At 36.0% G+C, this 16,706-nt stretch overlaps 1 long non-coding RNA gene across 1 annotated transcript; it reads right to left on the bottom strand.

Moving 5' to 3' along the window:
* Positions 1-8,584: 8,584 nt before the first annotated feature.
* LOC121785550 lies at positions 8,585-12,363 on the bottom strand. The gene is made up of 2 exons (XR_006046969.1): positions 9,840-12,363; positions 8,585-9,739 (listed from the first exon to the last, which is right to left on the bottom strand). It is a non-coding gene; the product is annotated as an uncharacterized LOC121785550 (long non-coding RNA).
* Positions 12,364-16,706: the final 4,343 nt, after the last annotated feature.

Below are 16,706 nucleotides of genomic sequence, written 5' to 3'. Positions count from 1 at the left end.
GCTTGGGAAAGGAATCTATTCAGTGCGGCTAGACATCCAGTCAGCCTTTGCACATCATGTATGGACTTCGGCATCGCCATGTTCTGAACAACCTGAACTTTTGAGGGATTTGCCTTGAGTCCGTCCTTTGAAACCCAACAACCCAGAAACTTTCCCGAATCTACCAAAAAGGTACATTTTTGGGGATTGAGTTTGAGGTTGGCTTTTTTGAGCACGTCGAGGGTGGATTTGAGGTTGTCTTCGTACTCCGAAGTGCTTCTGCTTTTGACGACTATGTCGTCAACATACACTTCAACCTCTTTTCCTACCAAATGCCGAAAAAGCTTATCTACCATCCTTTGATATGTGGCTCCGGCATTCTTTAAACCGAATGGCATCTTTTTATAAGCAAAGATGCCGAAGTCAGTAATGAAAGCCGTTTTTGAAGCATCATTCTCATCCATTAAAACTTGGTGGTAGCCTTTGTATAAATCAAGAAAACAGAAAATTTCGAAGCCGATCAAAGCTTCTACTTTTTTATCTATGTTCGGAAGGGGATAGCAATCTTTAGGACAGTGCTTGTTTAGATCGGTAAAATCTATGCACATCCGCCATCCTTCTTTTTTCTTGATCATCACAGGATTGGCCACCCAAGAAGGATATTTCACCTCGAATAATACATCCGCTTTCAATAATTGGCGGACTTCGTCATGGATGACTTGATTTCTTTCTGCCGCAAAGAGTCTTTGCTTCTGTTTTATAGGCCGGACTGAAGGATCAATATTTAACCGATGAGTGATTACCTCAGGGGGCACTCCGGTCATGTCCAACGGAGACCATGCAAAGACATCTTTGTACTCCTTGAGGAGCTGGATGGTCTTTTCCCGGAGTAGAGGCGTTCCCGCGAAACCGATCTTGACCGTTCTGGATGGATCATCTTCGTATAACTGAACGGTCATTGAGTTCGACTCTGGTGTGACTTCGGTCATTTCGCTTGCCTCTGACTCCGGCTGCTGTGATTGCTATGCTTGATGATGCCGATCTGATTGCTCGGCACTTTTAAGCGCAATCTGCAGACACTCTTTTGCTCTCTTTTGATCACCTCGGATGACCGCTATCCCACCTTTAGTGGGAATCTTGAGGGTGAGGTGATAAGTAGAGCAAACGGCCCGAACTGCGTTGAGCCAGTCTCTTCCCAAGATGATGTTGTACGGGGACCGAGCTTTTACCACAAAGAACTCGATCATCGTACTGGAGCTTGTAGGCGCTTTTCCCACCGTGATCGGAAGGCTGATAATACCTTCAGGGCGGGTGTCCTCCTGGGCGAAACTTTTCAGAGGAAGTGGAGCCGGACTGAGCCGAGCTGGATCCACTTCTAGTTTATCGAAACATTCTTTAAAAAGAATGCTGACTGACGCTCCGGTATCCACAAACACTCTGTGGATCAGTTTGTTTGCCACTCCGGCTTGGATGACAATAGCGTCTTGATGAGGAGAGATGGCCGGGACGGGATCTGCATCTGAAAATGTAATCACTTCGTCCTGCTTCAGCCTTTTATGCGTTGGCTCCTCTCGATTGAAGCCTCTGCGCTCTGACTTCAGGGACGATTTAGTCTTCCCGGCAGGGAGAGCATCAATAGTCAGGATTACTCCATCATATTGCAGCTCGTCATCGTCTTCGGGGTCCTGTTGCTTTTTCAGATCCTGAGAAGCGCAGTTTGCACCTCTCTGCTTTTTGTTCTTTTTCGGCTGCTTGCTTTGGTATTTTTTTAACGTTCCTGCTTTCACAAGAGCGTCAATACCTGCAGCCAAATGTCGGCACTCCTCGGTATCGTGACCGTGGTCTTGATGGAAGGAGCAATATTGATCCTGAGGTCGACGCGCGGCCGATTTCGTCATCCGCTTTGGTTTTTCGAACATATCGGAATGCAGTTCGAAAATTTCCGCTCTCGACTTGTTCAATGGTACGAACTGGGCGGGCGGCTTCTCGGGATTGAGACGTGGCCCCAATCGGTCTTGCACCGGAGTCCTTTGAATCCTTTCAAAAGGAGTTCGGCGAGGATGTCCCTGATCGCCAAAAGGAGTTCGGCGAGGATGTCCCTGATCGCTATGATCGGGCTTCCTCCTGTCTCCTCGGGATGAGCTGTCTAAAGACCGTTTGCGACGGTCTGCCTCATCGGCACGGGAGAACTGGTCCGCAATGTCCCACATCTCTTGAGCTGTTTGCGGACTGCATTCCACGAGCTTTCTGTAGAGAGCTCCGGGCAGGATTCCATTTTGGAATGCCGAAATGACAACTAGATCATTGAGATCATCTACTTGTAGGCATTCCTTGTGGAATCTCGTCATAAAGTCGCTGATCTTTTCGTCGCGACTTTGACGTATAGAAAGCAGCTGAGCCGAAGTGATTCGGGCTTCCGCTTTCTGAAAGAACCTCCTGTGGAAAGCATCCATTAGATCTCGGTAAGATCTAATGCTGCCTTGGGGGAGGCTATCGAACCACCTTCTTGCGTTCCCGATAAGCAGCTCGGGAAACAGCTTGCACATATGGACCTCATTGAGACCTTGGTTCGCCATGTTATACTGATAGCGTCCCAGGAAGTCATGAGGATTCACTAACCCGTCATAAGTCATCGACGGAGTTCGGTAGTTCTGTGGCAAGGGAGTTCGGGTGATATCGTCCGAGAACGGAGTCTTCAATGCTCCGTACATGGCGAACCCGACATCTCTTCGGTATGGAGGAGATGGAGTTCTCCTGTGATTCCGGTACCGAGGAGGAACAGGAACATGTCGGGGTTGAGGATTCTTCTTCCTGGAAGACACGGCACTACTGCGGTAGTGACTTTCATGTCTGGATGAGGAGGGAGAATCCACCGTTTTCGTCTCCGGCTTTTGGCCCTTTTGCAGGAAAATTAAGAACTCTTCCTGCTTCTCGGCCAAAAACAACTTGACAGCCTCGTTCAAATCGGGCTGCTGGGAAGACTCGGGGCGATGAGTCTTTGAGCGGCTTGTTCCTTCTCCGTGAGAACTGGAAGTAGATTTCTCCCGAGGCTGTTTTCCAGACCTGCGGGCTGGACTAGCTTCCTCAGGGTTATCACGAACGGTATTATGGGTGTTATGTGATCTGGTATGCATTTTTTTTTTTTTTGGGTGGAAAAAGGGTCAAAAATTCGCTTTATCACAAATTTGGTTCTCTGTTTCCCACAGACGGCGCCAGTGATGGTTGGGCGAATTTTTGATGGTAGTAAATGCAGGTAATGAATATAGATCACGACACAAGGAATTACGTGGTTCGATTTACTGAGGTAAATCTACGTCCACGGGAAGAAAGGAGGGCAAGATTGTATTGCTTGATCTGGTTTTCCAGCTTACAAATACAGACTTGCTATATGATATTTGATGTCTAGAGAGCTCTCCCTTAGTCTATCTGATCTAAGTTCTATTTATACATTGAACTAAGATCGTGGCTTGCATCACCACTAACTAGGTCGTGGCTTACATCACCACTAACTAGGTCGTGGCTTACATCACCACTAACTAGGTCGTGGCTTACATCACCACTAACTAGGTCGTGGCTTACATCATCAGTAATTAGGTCGTGGATGTCGTGAGATCCTGCATGGGTCCACTATCTCTTTGTTTGGTCCGCTATCCTGCATGAGATCCTGTATGAGTTGACACCACTATCTCCCAGTTCGGTCGAATAATGAGACCGAACTGCTGAACTATTGCCGAGCAGCTTTTGCCAATCTGAGAGTAGAGCTTGATTGGTCGGCTTTTACCGAGCTGTAGGCTGGGGCCGAACTCTTTGGTAATGCCGAACTGATACTCTTCCTTGGGGACCGAACTGCTGAGCTATTGCCGAGCAGCTTTTGCCAATCTGAGAGTAGAGCTTGATTGGTCGGCTTTTACCGAGCTGTAGGCTGGGGCCGAACTCTTTGGTAATGCCGAACTGATACTCTTCCTTGGGCTTTGGGCTGATGGGCCGTCACTGCTATTGGGCTTGTTTAGTACGTACCCCATCACAGAGATACAAAATTAACCTTCTAACTCGAAAGATCACGAACTAACAAATCGATTGCACTACATAAACAAACGAAAGTGAGCCCCGAGAACCAATCATGATAGAAAAAGACCGTCAAAACTTGAAACATTACAGTCTTAGACCTGCAATCGTTGAAATAACCAAATAATGAAATCGAAGAAGAATCACAGCAAACGAGGTATACAAATCAGAAACTTCGACAGTAGATTGATCAGAAACACATCTATCCTCGCCGCCATACGAGATTGGGAGAGGTTAACAGAAATCGCACTACACGGAGAAAGGAATCCAATCGATTACACAAATCCTAATCTCCAATCTAAATCGCAGCACAAAACCACAAAAATGAGTATAAACAAACATAGAATCAGAAGAACTGAAGAAGTATGGATCGATGGTTTGGGGAATTACCAAAGGTATGACAATATATAGTTGGGGTTGGAGGCAGATGGACGGCTGGGATTAATTGGATCAAAATAAGTCGGTTAACTATAGTCTGTACAAGTAAAATTCCAATTATTGGCAGGAAAAGCCGAAAAGGTAACGTTGAAAATACATGATATTTTTCCTTTTGTGAAACGATTATATCCTTAGAACTTTCAATAAAAAATTTATGCCATTTTTTTGGTAAGGGACAGATAATTCAAAATTATTAGTATTCTTAATAGGAGAACTGTTCTGCTGCACAAGCACAACTTGTGTGAGGGACTATGAGGGGCTGTGATCCACGTAGGATTGATTCCATATTTTTAGTTGCTCTGTTTTGATTTCTAATCTATTTAATTATATATATCCTTTTATTTTATAGGTAGGCATAGAATTATCCTTTTTTATTTCCCTTTCTATTCGTTTTCTCTCTCTCTCCTTATATTTCAGAATTTTGAATATCGTTACTTCCTCTTTGTCTTGACGGTGGGGGAGTTCAACGGCACTACGACACCATCAAATGGTCAAATTCCACAATTTAATGAAAAGGCAAAAAGGGATGTGTAGTGGAATGGATCTTGTATTTGTGTAATTCTTCAAGACTACTCCATAATCTTGAAGATTATACTAGAAGAGAAAGATGTAGTGAATCATAAATAATTTCTCTAACTTATACAACAAAATGCCATCCAAAATTTGTTGTACCAGTGTAGCAAAAAAAGAGCATGGCACTTTCAAATATTTTGTGACTCTTGAATATTGCGATACTCTTTTGAACTTTTAAATAATTAATTTGGATTTTAGGCACAATTATCGTGATTCGTCCGCAATGATTTTAGGCCTAATAGTTTGGTTGATTAGATTATTAGAATAAGATTTGGGAGTTGGTATACGTCATTTGCTCATGCTTTTGTGTTTGATGTTTTGATTTTATGCTTTCTTCCAAATCTACTTAACTATTAGGTGATATGAGTAGTTCATACCATTGATACTTGAATGAAATTTCTTATACTCTCATGAATAAATAGACTAAAAATGTTACCTCATCAAATCTGATGAAACTCGCTCAAGTATATATAGGTCAGAGAACGTAAGAGAAGATCCAGAGAGAGAGAAAACATACTTCAAAATTTCTGTAATCTATGGAGAAAACATGTAAAGGACTGCAGAAAAAATAAGGATAATAAATCTACGCCTACCATATAAAATAAAACGATTAATTAAATTAGGCTGGAGATTAGAAATTAAAACAGAATCAACTAAAAATTAGGAATCTATCCTACATGGATCAGAAGGCGCTCATAGACGCTCACACAAGTTGTGCAACGGCAAAACAGTTCTCTTCTTAATAGTACTAGGATTTTGTTTTTTTTTTTTGTTTTAGAATTTGATTTTTTTTTCATTAGTACACGTATAACTATAAATAATTAAAGAGTTCTTGTTTTATTTTTATCCTCAGCTATAGATTGAATTTGTCTTCAAATTGACTTCCAATAAAATATACTTTCACCGTCCGCAAGTAAGAAGCTTGTTTCTTTCTTGCATGAATTTTAAGAAATGTTAGAAAAAATAAATGAAAAAATAGTATACGACTCTTATTTACAAATGTATCAAAGAAAAAATATATATATTAATTTGCGGGGCAATGGGAGTATCTTTGAATGAAAGAAAGAATTATTTGACTCCTATCTCAATAAAGTGAACAAGATGCTGCTAATGATTATGCTTGCCATCAAAATTTTAGACAAAATTTTGCTCCTGATTAAGTCTTTTTTACTTAAGGATGAACAAATAGATTTTTTTAAGAGCAGTGTTCGAACATGAATTTTTTAGATTAATTCATTAACCACTTTACCACTATGACTATACATGTACACACATAGTTAGTAGTTACAGATCAATAGCTACAAATAGAGACAAGATGGAACAAAAATGAAAATGGAGGAAAATAGCTTTAGAATTAATATGATAAATGTCGTGTCTTCCTTATTTAGTCCGCCGCCCGTTGAAAAGGTTCCAAAGTCTGCTCTGACTCTACATTGACGCTTCCTTATATAGTCTACCCCTGAAAACTTTCCAGGGTCTTATAGTTATGCTCTCACTCTACCAAAACACATTTTTCTCTACGCCTCTCTATGCTCTCCAAACTTTATATTTTCAGTTCTCATCTAACAAACCATATTAGAAACGCTTGAATCTTCGCATTTATTTGTAAAAAAATTAAATATACATTTAAATTATTACACATGCATTGAACTAGTAATAATTTTAGAACTCAATTATTATTATTATTTCACATTTAAGGGTACTTCATTCCTCCGTGAAATATTATTCATATTTAACTCAACACGAATTTTAAGAAATATAAAGAAAAATTAATGAAACTGATTCCACATTTATATGAATGTAATAAATTAGTAGAAAGTAACTTCATCTATCAAAAATGAAGGAAAAAAAAAACTAAGCGACAACATTTCACGAACCGACCAAAATAGCAAAAGTAGACGACATTTCACAGGCGGAGAAAGTATACCGTTAGATCTTGGAATTGTGTGAAATAGATTCTTTTTTCGCATAAACAATTGTGTGAAATAGATAAATCATCTAAAGAGTATTCATTTCAAACAAATACGAAAACCACGTAAAAAACAAAATTATTTTGTAGATACCTCTAGTAGCAGCCAATGACGGCCGTTCTGTTTTTCTCTAAACAAAACCCGATATATTGAGCGTCATTCTGTTACTTATAAATAATGCCTTTTCTATTTTCAGCTTCTTCATCTTTTACGTCTCCTAAATCTACAGGTCTGGTCTGGAGGACGACCATGGATTTTCCACAGGATCATAAGGCTAAGGATTTTCCGGCAGATTGCATAGAGGCCTCCTGGTGGTCCAAGGGATCGGCCTACCCCTCCAACCCCTACATCCACCTCTGACTGTCAAGTTCTGTTAAGCTTGATAAAGTGTACGACAGTGTTTTCCAAAAGAACATATGCCAAAAATGATTTACTAGATACTGGAAAACTCTTCCATGCCGCCCCTCCTCTTTTTTCCGGGCTTGGGACCGGCTGCGCAGGGGGTAAACCCCATCACAGGCAGAGTTACACGACTCTACCTACCAGACAAGCAAGCAAGCCAAAGATTGGGCCACTTTGAACAAGCATGTATCATTTTTACATGTAAGAAAACTTGCTTAACATCTGAAGTTTGACAGACACCTAAAACAAATATCAGAAAAGAGTACACAAATCATCAAAAAAATCACAAAAACAGAAGACTTAACATTTCAACTGGAGCAAAGAACAAACAGTCGAGCTTCAAATATAAACTAGCATAAGAAAGGGAACTTTATTGAAGAAATAACTTGACAAATGCTACAGTTTGGCAGTTTAATGCGACCAATAATAAATTGTACAACATTAGGAACTAGAGATGATTTAATGATTTTAGGATTTTATTTAAGGATGACACAACCTAACAAGCTTGAAATTGTAAAGTCAAACAAGCTTAATTCTTTTGAAAGGATTAGCCAGTATCAATCTACCCTGAGTGGGACTTGGTTTCAAAAACAAGGTAATTTCCAAGCAGATGCAGAAGCAACAACCCAATTTCCACAAATGTATAATATACTAGGATAATGAAAAGATTAAGTCAACGCCTACCCAACATATGAAAATTAAGGCTTGTAAAGGCTTGGGAAAACATGCACTAAGAACAATTATTAATAAGCAAAAAGTAAAAGTAAAAGTAAAAAATCTGAAACAAGTTGTCAAGACATGCAAGCTGCACATACAACCAGCCAAAAGAAGCAAACACCTAATCAAGAAAAAGAAAGGAAAGAAAGATTGCAAGGTACAGCGCCGCTCTTCATTACTCATAGATTACAACATGCAGATGGATCACAACAATATCAACTAATCAACCTTAAAGGTAAATTTAGAACATGACACAAAATGGAAAGGAATATATGTACATTTTATGTTATCATCCATAAAAATATACTCCTTAATAGTCTTCTTAAAGTTCTGTCACATATTTCTAGATATAATCCATACAAGAGATGCTTGCACTCGAGTAACATGAACAAGCATGCAATGGAACTGTTAAGAAATGAACTGAAGATATATACAGTAACTATCAAAACTAACAACAATTTATTCCCACTATAGTGATTCAAGATAGCAATTAGCTAGCAAAAGATGCATTACAATGTTGCAAGACCTACTAGAAGTCATTATTTCCACTATACATAGTGCTTCAAAATAGCAGTTAGCAAGCAAAAGATGTGTTACAATGTTGTAAGGCCTACTAGAAGTCAGCCTAAAAGCATGATTCTGAGTTGAGAACCTCCAAACCAGAATAGCAGGTCCACAGAAACAAGGATAATAGACAAGAAATAAAATGACGACCTGTCATGCTTGATGGACCAACAAAATCCTTCTTAATCAAATCAATTTGAGCAGCAAAAAGAACCAGAAGCTTCTGATCAAACAATGTCCTACACCACTCCGGCCTCTCTATCATAGCATCAAGTCTGATTCATGAGCCAAAAGTTTTACTTGGTGTATGTGCAAAAGCAGGACCAGAGAAACCACGGCAGCCAACGTAATAATAACAACATACTCAAGAGAAAAGATCACTGCAGACAAAACTGAAGAACCCATAGGAGAAAATTTAAGTTGGGTACCCAGGACACAGAAATACCTAAATATGATGCAGTCCATGTACTAGCCACAACTTTCTATTAGCCACAAAAAGTCCAGAACCTGATAGAGATCCGCCCAACGACCAAACCTCTGGAAAATAAGGGGCATAACCATAGATAAGCATAACACAAGGTAGAAGACAAAATGGAGCATAACAGCTACTTTACTCCCTCTGTCACAGAGTCCAGTTGAGCATTCATTGCAGACACCAAACAAAGACCGCCAAGTACTGTTAGATATGGTGGGAGCCAGAGCAAACAACAACAAATGTAAGGACGTTCCATGGAAATGTACAGAAATAATGAAACGATAACCTTGAACAGATGTATGAAAGATTCCTGATGACCTCCAAATGAACAACAAAGACAAACCTAATAAAGTGAACACAACAAATATTTCACTAGCAGACACAATCAATCTTTCACTAGTAGCACACTGATCTCACACAGATTGCCCGCATAGGGATCACAAGGTGAGGAAAACCATCACGTTAGCTTTTAAAGCAAACAGGACAAGGCAATGAAGAGAGACCAATCTCACCACACACTCCTCAAAGGGGGGCGATTGATGCCACTCACTCAGAGCTGCAAATCAAAACTATGCTTATGAATGAAGAAAAGCTGCTATTAGTAACAAGAAAGTCTAGATAGAAGAATAAATGGAATAGATAAAATTCTATGCCACCTCTGTCAGCCTCCAAAATATTTTAGAGATGCCAGCATCAGATATCTTAAGATCCTACTTGGATTGCACCATAACTCAACATCACCTGTCACAGGATGAAAAAAGAAGCAACCATATCTACAACCACATTGACGTATGCACATAAGTAAAGTGGAAGAAACAGACCAAAGGGAACCAAGCATGAGACCATAACTGCCTTCTTATGGAAACTGATACAGAGCCACCAAAGATCTCTGGATATAAAAGAGCATAACAGTAGGTAAGCTGAAGATCTACGTGGAAGAGAAATGGTGTAAAGTAATATACTACTCCCTCTACTACCCTCCATAAGCATGATATATCAATGCCAGGACGAAGACATCTGATCCACAGCATCAACATCAAACTTGGATACAATCATAAATTACTATTAGTTTCTCCTGTCACAGTGTGAGTCGAAAAAAACAACATCCATATCTACATAGAAATTGAAGTTGATGAAACGGAGCAAAGGGAGCCAGGCATCAAACCAGAACCGCCTTCTGATGGAAACTGATCAAGAACCACCGATCTCTGGAAATTGGCAAGGACAAGGATAAGCAAGAGGATAATCTAGGTATAAGGTAAATGAGGTAGACAAAACACTATACTCCCTCTACTACTCCATAAACACTATATCAATGCCGGCATCTAAGAGTTCATTCTTTTTCCAATAACAGGATCAACATAGCTGCACCATAAGACCCATCAACTGGGATGGAACCATTGATTATTCCTAATATTCCCGGACACAAGGTGCGAGAAAACAATCTCCATATCTACATAAACAACCCCAAAAAAGTACCATATGACTCGATCAAAGCTGCTAATCAAATAACAGGACATCAACTGAAAAATGAAATGAAACCAATAGTAATGATGGAATTATAAAACTGAAAAACAACCATATTTCTTGTCAAACCTTCATGTAGATGTTTTCACTCCTCAAAATCAGTCATGAGTCAAATGCACTAGCACTGGAAAATGCCCAACAAAGCACAACAGGATATATTAGCACTAACACTAACTATTACGAATATATACCTGATTTAACAGCATGATTAGGATCCACATAAGACTCTGCAAGCTAGATTTGATGAATGAAAAATCACATAATTGTTAATTTCCCAACGTTAGCTATGCCAAAAAAATGATTTGATATGAAATTTATGAGGGCAAGTAAACAGGGATAAGCTTGTCAAACCGGATCTCTCAGTTGTCAAGACCTAGAACCACCTAAAAGTCGAACCTCTGAAAATAGAGGGACAAATATAAGCAGGAGGGGAAACAAGGAAAAAATACATGAGAAAAATACTTAACCCCAACATCAGCACTACATAAGACAGATGTGAAGTTGCTAAATAGCAATGAACCCAAATGAAAAAGGGAATTAGTAAGCCAACACTTAACCAATTGGATGATACTTATCTGGTTTGAAGCTTCTAAAAAGCCTATAGATATAAATGCTAGATGAATCAGGGATGGTCAACCTATAGAATCAAACCAAAATGAACGAAATATGACAAATTGGTGAGAAAATATATTCCAAAGGACACTGAAAAATGAAGAGGCAGAGAGAGAGAAAAGTGCATCATAGATCATACCTAAAGACCTCAATAAGAAAGAGAAATGTCATAGAACTATGGCACCATAGTAAATGTTCGAATATATTTGGTCGTAAAACTAAGACACCGTGAGTTAATGGGCATGAGGACAGCACACAAAAACGGGAGAGATACCGCTCAAGTTAAACAGAAAGAAATCGCACGCTTAAGCCGTCCCCAGTCACTAATCTAGTCACTTCAACAGAAAATATCTGCAACCCTCAATCTGCAATTTAAGGTTATGGAGACACCAAGTCAAGGAAACAGCACCTATGGCATAAGATAGACAGCGAAAATCACGAAAAAGTAAAATGGCGACAAAATTCATGAACAAGTCCCCAAGATGGACATCTGACCAGCTAAAAACGTTTTTCTATAGTAGAGTATAAGTAAACACATCAAACCATAAGCGCTTCCAAAAACTGCCAATGACCATCAGAACCGATAGATCACGATCACGAGCTCGAGCTAATACCCAAAGGATTGCCCCCTACAGATGCAAACGAAAGTAAGCCCAGGAATTATCACGGATGAATATGTCATAACCTAAATAGACGATCAAAACTTGAAACGATAACCGCTTTTGATCTTCAACCGTTGCAAACAACCGAATATTTCAAAATTAGCTGAACAATCTACAGAAATCACAAACATCAAAAGTATAATGAACCATCCGCTAGATCGTCTATTATTGCTCGAGCACGTTAGGAAAGTTAGCAGAAATCCGATGGAAAACACAACCAGATCACCAAAGTTGCAATCATCAACGGAAATTAGACGACAAACCAATTAACTCGAGCAAACATGAAAACGGAAGAGGGAGAACGGCATAACAAGGATTGAATCAGACCAGAGATGGTTTTGGGAATGAGAGTAGGTTTGATATTTATAGGGGAACGTTGGGTCGATGGACGGTCCAGATTGATCCGATCAAACAAAGTCGGTTTAGAGAAAACAATTAAATACTTTAATTATATATTATTAAATTCCGTGTGTGGGTTGGATTGTGCAACGTGGATGGTAAGAACGCGTCAATGTTATACAACTGGCAAAGTAGGCGTCTGAGATAAGCGGAAACGGGCCGTCTTTGACTAGGCCTTTTACCCCAAAAATTTATACTGAATCACAACTCAATTTTAAGTATTTCATTGTTTTTATTGCTACTCCATTATTTAAGTTTTACATGATAGTACTATGTAAACTGGAAAATTTGCAAGATTATAAATAAAACCAATCAAATGTTACATGATTTCAAAATTACTAGATTAAAAATAAAAATAAAAATAAAAATAAAAATAAAAATAAAAATAAAATACGCTTCTTAACACGCAATTAAAATTGTAGTAATTGTAAATATTACTATAAAACTTTAAATTTTGGTATTGATATGTATTTGGAGATAATTATAATAATAATAATAATAATAATAATAATAATAACTCTATACATATTCAAAGCATGATCATTGAAAAAACTATTCAATGTTGTAGCTAGAGCATCCCGTTGGACTGCGGCCTATGCCCAATTTGCGACCATTGCTTTTATGCCATTGATGCCCTTACATAGATGATGAAACTACTACACATGAAATATTTTATAGTTTTAAATATATTATAATATTATTAGAATATTGTTAATTTAATTTCATATTTGGGTCAAAGTGTGTGGCATAGTACAATTTACAATTTTTTTTAGATCAATAAAGTCTTTGATAGCATAATGTAATAGAGGTGCAAAAAATCATGAGTGCATATGCTTGCAAAAGTGCATCAGTGTTTGAGTTTAGGTCACGGTGTTGGTCCGCATGTCCATGCACAAGTTAGTAAGTTCAAAGATTCGCATATCCTTGGTTCGGGGTGAAGTCTATGGGTATGAAGATCCATAAGTCTAGGCGAGGTCTACGAGTCCAAAGATCTGCAAGTCCAAATGTTCGAGTACTGGTAATGATTCTGCAAAGACGTCTTCATATGCGTTTGAAGATGCAAGCTACGCATGTCTACTTAATTTTGAACACTAACACACTGTTTTTTATAATTTCAGGATACACCTAATAGTCTTGCCATGTAAATGGTAGAGTACTCTTTATGTTCCATGTTAGTAAAGTCATATATTTCGTTGGGGCGTTTCAACATAATAAAGTCACTTATATTGTTGGCAAAAAGATAGTTTTAATCTCTTCATTTATTTTACTTTATTGTTTTTTTTTACTTTATTTTATCAATTGACATATTAAGCATTTATTTCACAATATTCGTATTAAAAAGAAAAGCATCTATTAACTGAAAAAAATGAGGGAATATTATACTATGTGTAATTTAGAAAGAGTAGTGATAAACGTACATAAATTCTACGTGTAATTTAGAAAGAATAAAAAAGCATCTATTTTAGGTATTTCATATTTAAATCAGTTTATAAATTTTAGTTACTTTAAAATAAATTAGTATATTACACATATATCCTTTGAGAATAAAATTCTGACGTTTTGCATCTCATCTCTCTCCCACAATCTCGCTACCTATATCTCATTTCTCCACCACTCTGTTTCACATTATGCAATTTTTGGGGAAATTATTTTCTGCTCATCTCTATTTCTCTTTGTTTCAAAACATAAAATTAAGCGAATAATTGTTCTGTAGTTTCTTAATTTGTAGTAGTACTTAAATCTTGATAAGGAGTATGAGAGAAATACTCTTTCCATGTGGAAGCAATAAAGCAGCAGTAAAATAACTTGGAAAAAGATTAGAGCTTTCAAAAATTAAAAAAGGTTTATAGATTTGTATAAAGATTTTATAAGATATAACTCCGCATTCTTTTTTCCAATTCTTCTTCCTTCCCCTTCTCTTTTAGCTGCAAATTTTAAAATTTTTTAACATTGTACTAACTTTTTTAAAGATACGATATTGATGGTATTATTTAATGAGCTAGATTTTTGTTATTCATTCAAAAATATATAATTACAAAATCATAACTAAAATTTTGAATATTATTTTAAAATATACAAATATATATGAGTGGTACGTAGTACTCCCTCCGTCCCACAAGAATATGCACTCTTTCCTTTTTAGTCCGGCCTACAAGAATATACAATTTCCAATTTTAGAAAGTCTTTTTATTCTAATAAGGTGAGACTCATTCTCCACTAACAATATTTTAATTATTTTTTCTCTCGACCCCTCTCTTACTTTTCCAATTTTGCATTAAAACTCGTGTCGAATACAAAGTGTATATTCTTTGGGGACGGATGGAGTACTATAAAAACCTTTTTGGTATTTTAGAAATTATTATTAATAATTTTTATAATTCTTTACACATAAATTTATGTTTTATATACATAGTATATTAATGGTTATTTTTATATTCAGAAAAATTAGTTGTTATACTCATACATCATTGATTAATTTATTTTTAATTTTAATTATTACTAATTATTTTAAATTTTTTATTATCTTGATAATGAATTGAATAAATATGCGTGAACTTTATTAAAGTTAATTGTGTTAAAAAGTTATAAAATAGAAGTAAATTTAATTTTAAAATTATATTCTATGTTTTTTAAATAGCATATTGGATTTATTTCATTATCTTCTACATCGATTTTCATTATGACGTATCAACACTAGTGTTACTAATAACAATCATCGCATTTGTGTTTAGTTTCTATCATATATCCCCCATATATATAGAATTGTTTCCATTTTGGTATGTCTCTCAAAATTATAAAGTTTATATTTTATGAATTTTTTTCTTTAATATGGTGAAACTCATTCTCCATTAACAATAGTTGAATCGATTTTTCTTTTTATCTCTATTTTACTTTATCAATCGTGCGTTGAAACTAATACAATTTCAAAATTTTATATTTTAAAAAGACCGGAGTATTATTTCTCGTTACCCATTTCTATCACTAACAATCTCTTCTCCCCATACCATAATTGTTTGTAGAGACACTGTGTCAGAGACAGAAAATAATCTACAGTTGTTAAAATTGATTTATGACCAATATCGAAATCTTGGCTCACATCATCAAATACAATATATAAAACTATTATTCCAAAATTTCAATTACACTCATATATTTTTATCCAAATTATGATACACACTTTATAATAAATAATTTTATATTGTAAATAAATACTATCATAAATTATTAAATTAAAAATCATAGTAAATCCAATGAAATACGTTCAATAATCAATAACAAAAAAAAACAAAAAAAATTAAATCTAAAGTATGAAGTGAAACCAAAACTTTTCATTAAAGACAAAGTATTGAATCTAAGTACACTAATTTTGAGATTTTCCGATTATTCCCTTGATGAATAATTATATTTAAATTAAATTTACTTTGTGAATTACGATGGTTTAGCTCATTTTCTAAATTTTATTGTTTGGTTTTTTTAGACAATAAATTTTAATTGAATTACATTAAACCATGTCACTTGAAAAATAAATTTTATGAGATATTGTAAATTGAGATATTTATGATTTTTTTCTTTCAAATTGTATCTGATTACTAATTAAAAAATGCTTAATTTTAGTGTTTAAATGATTATGTAATAATTTTTGAAAATCTGGCATCCAGTTTTATAGGTGCCAACTAAGTATTTGCAGCCAAATCTTATTTATGGATTATTATTTAAAAAATATTACTCTCTTCAAATTTTGAATTTGGATATTCTAGCATGATATTTGAAAGAATATATCCCCGAAAGTAAAAATTATAAAATTTCAAGAGTTCAAAGAAAATTCTACAAATTTCAATAACTCATGTGAGCAACATTCTCGTTCGAGACAAATTTAACATTATTTGTTTGATTTATATATTTAGTTTAATTCTAATATATTAAAAAATAAAATGAAATTTTAAAGCAACTTTGAAATTATATATATAAATAAAAAATCGTGAAGTCAATGCCACGAGAGGCGACAGATCAAATCTTGAGATACGTATATATGAGGGATATTTTAGTAAGGGATATTGAAAATGGATGAGGGATATTTTAGTAAGTATGTAATATAATTAACAATAAATCGGTTTTATTTAAAACTAGTTTAGTCTAATTAAATTTGTAACGACATTATGTATGTAGAATTTATGCACGTTTATCTTTTCCATTTAGAAAATTTAAAGTTTATAAATTATTTGTTAGGAGGATATCAGAAAAGTTCAAATATCAAAATCTAGATTAAAAATTAATATGTATTAAGTAGAAAATGCTAAAATTTTATTCATTTACAAACAAATA

Source organism: Salvia splendens, chromosome 2 (assembly GCF_004379255.2).
Source record: "Salvia splendens isolate huo1 chromosome 2, SspV2, whole genome shotgun sequence".
Taxonomy (NCBI): domain Eukaryota; kingdom Viridiplantae; phylum Streptophyta; class Magnoliopsida; order Lamiales; family Lamiaceae; genus Salvia; species Salvia splendens.
This window is presented reverse-complemented; position numbering and strand designations above follow the sequence as displayed.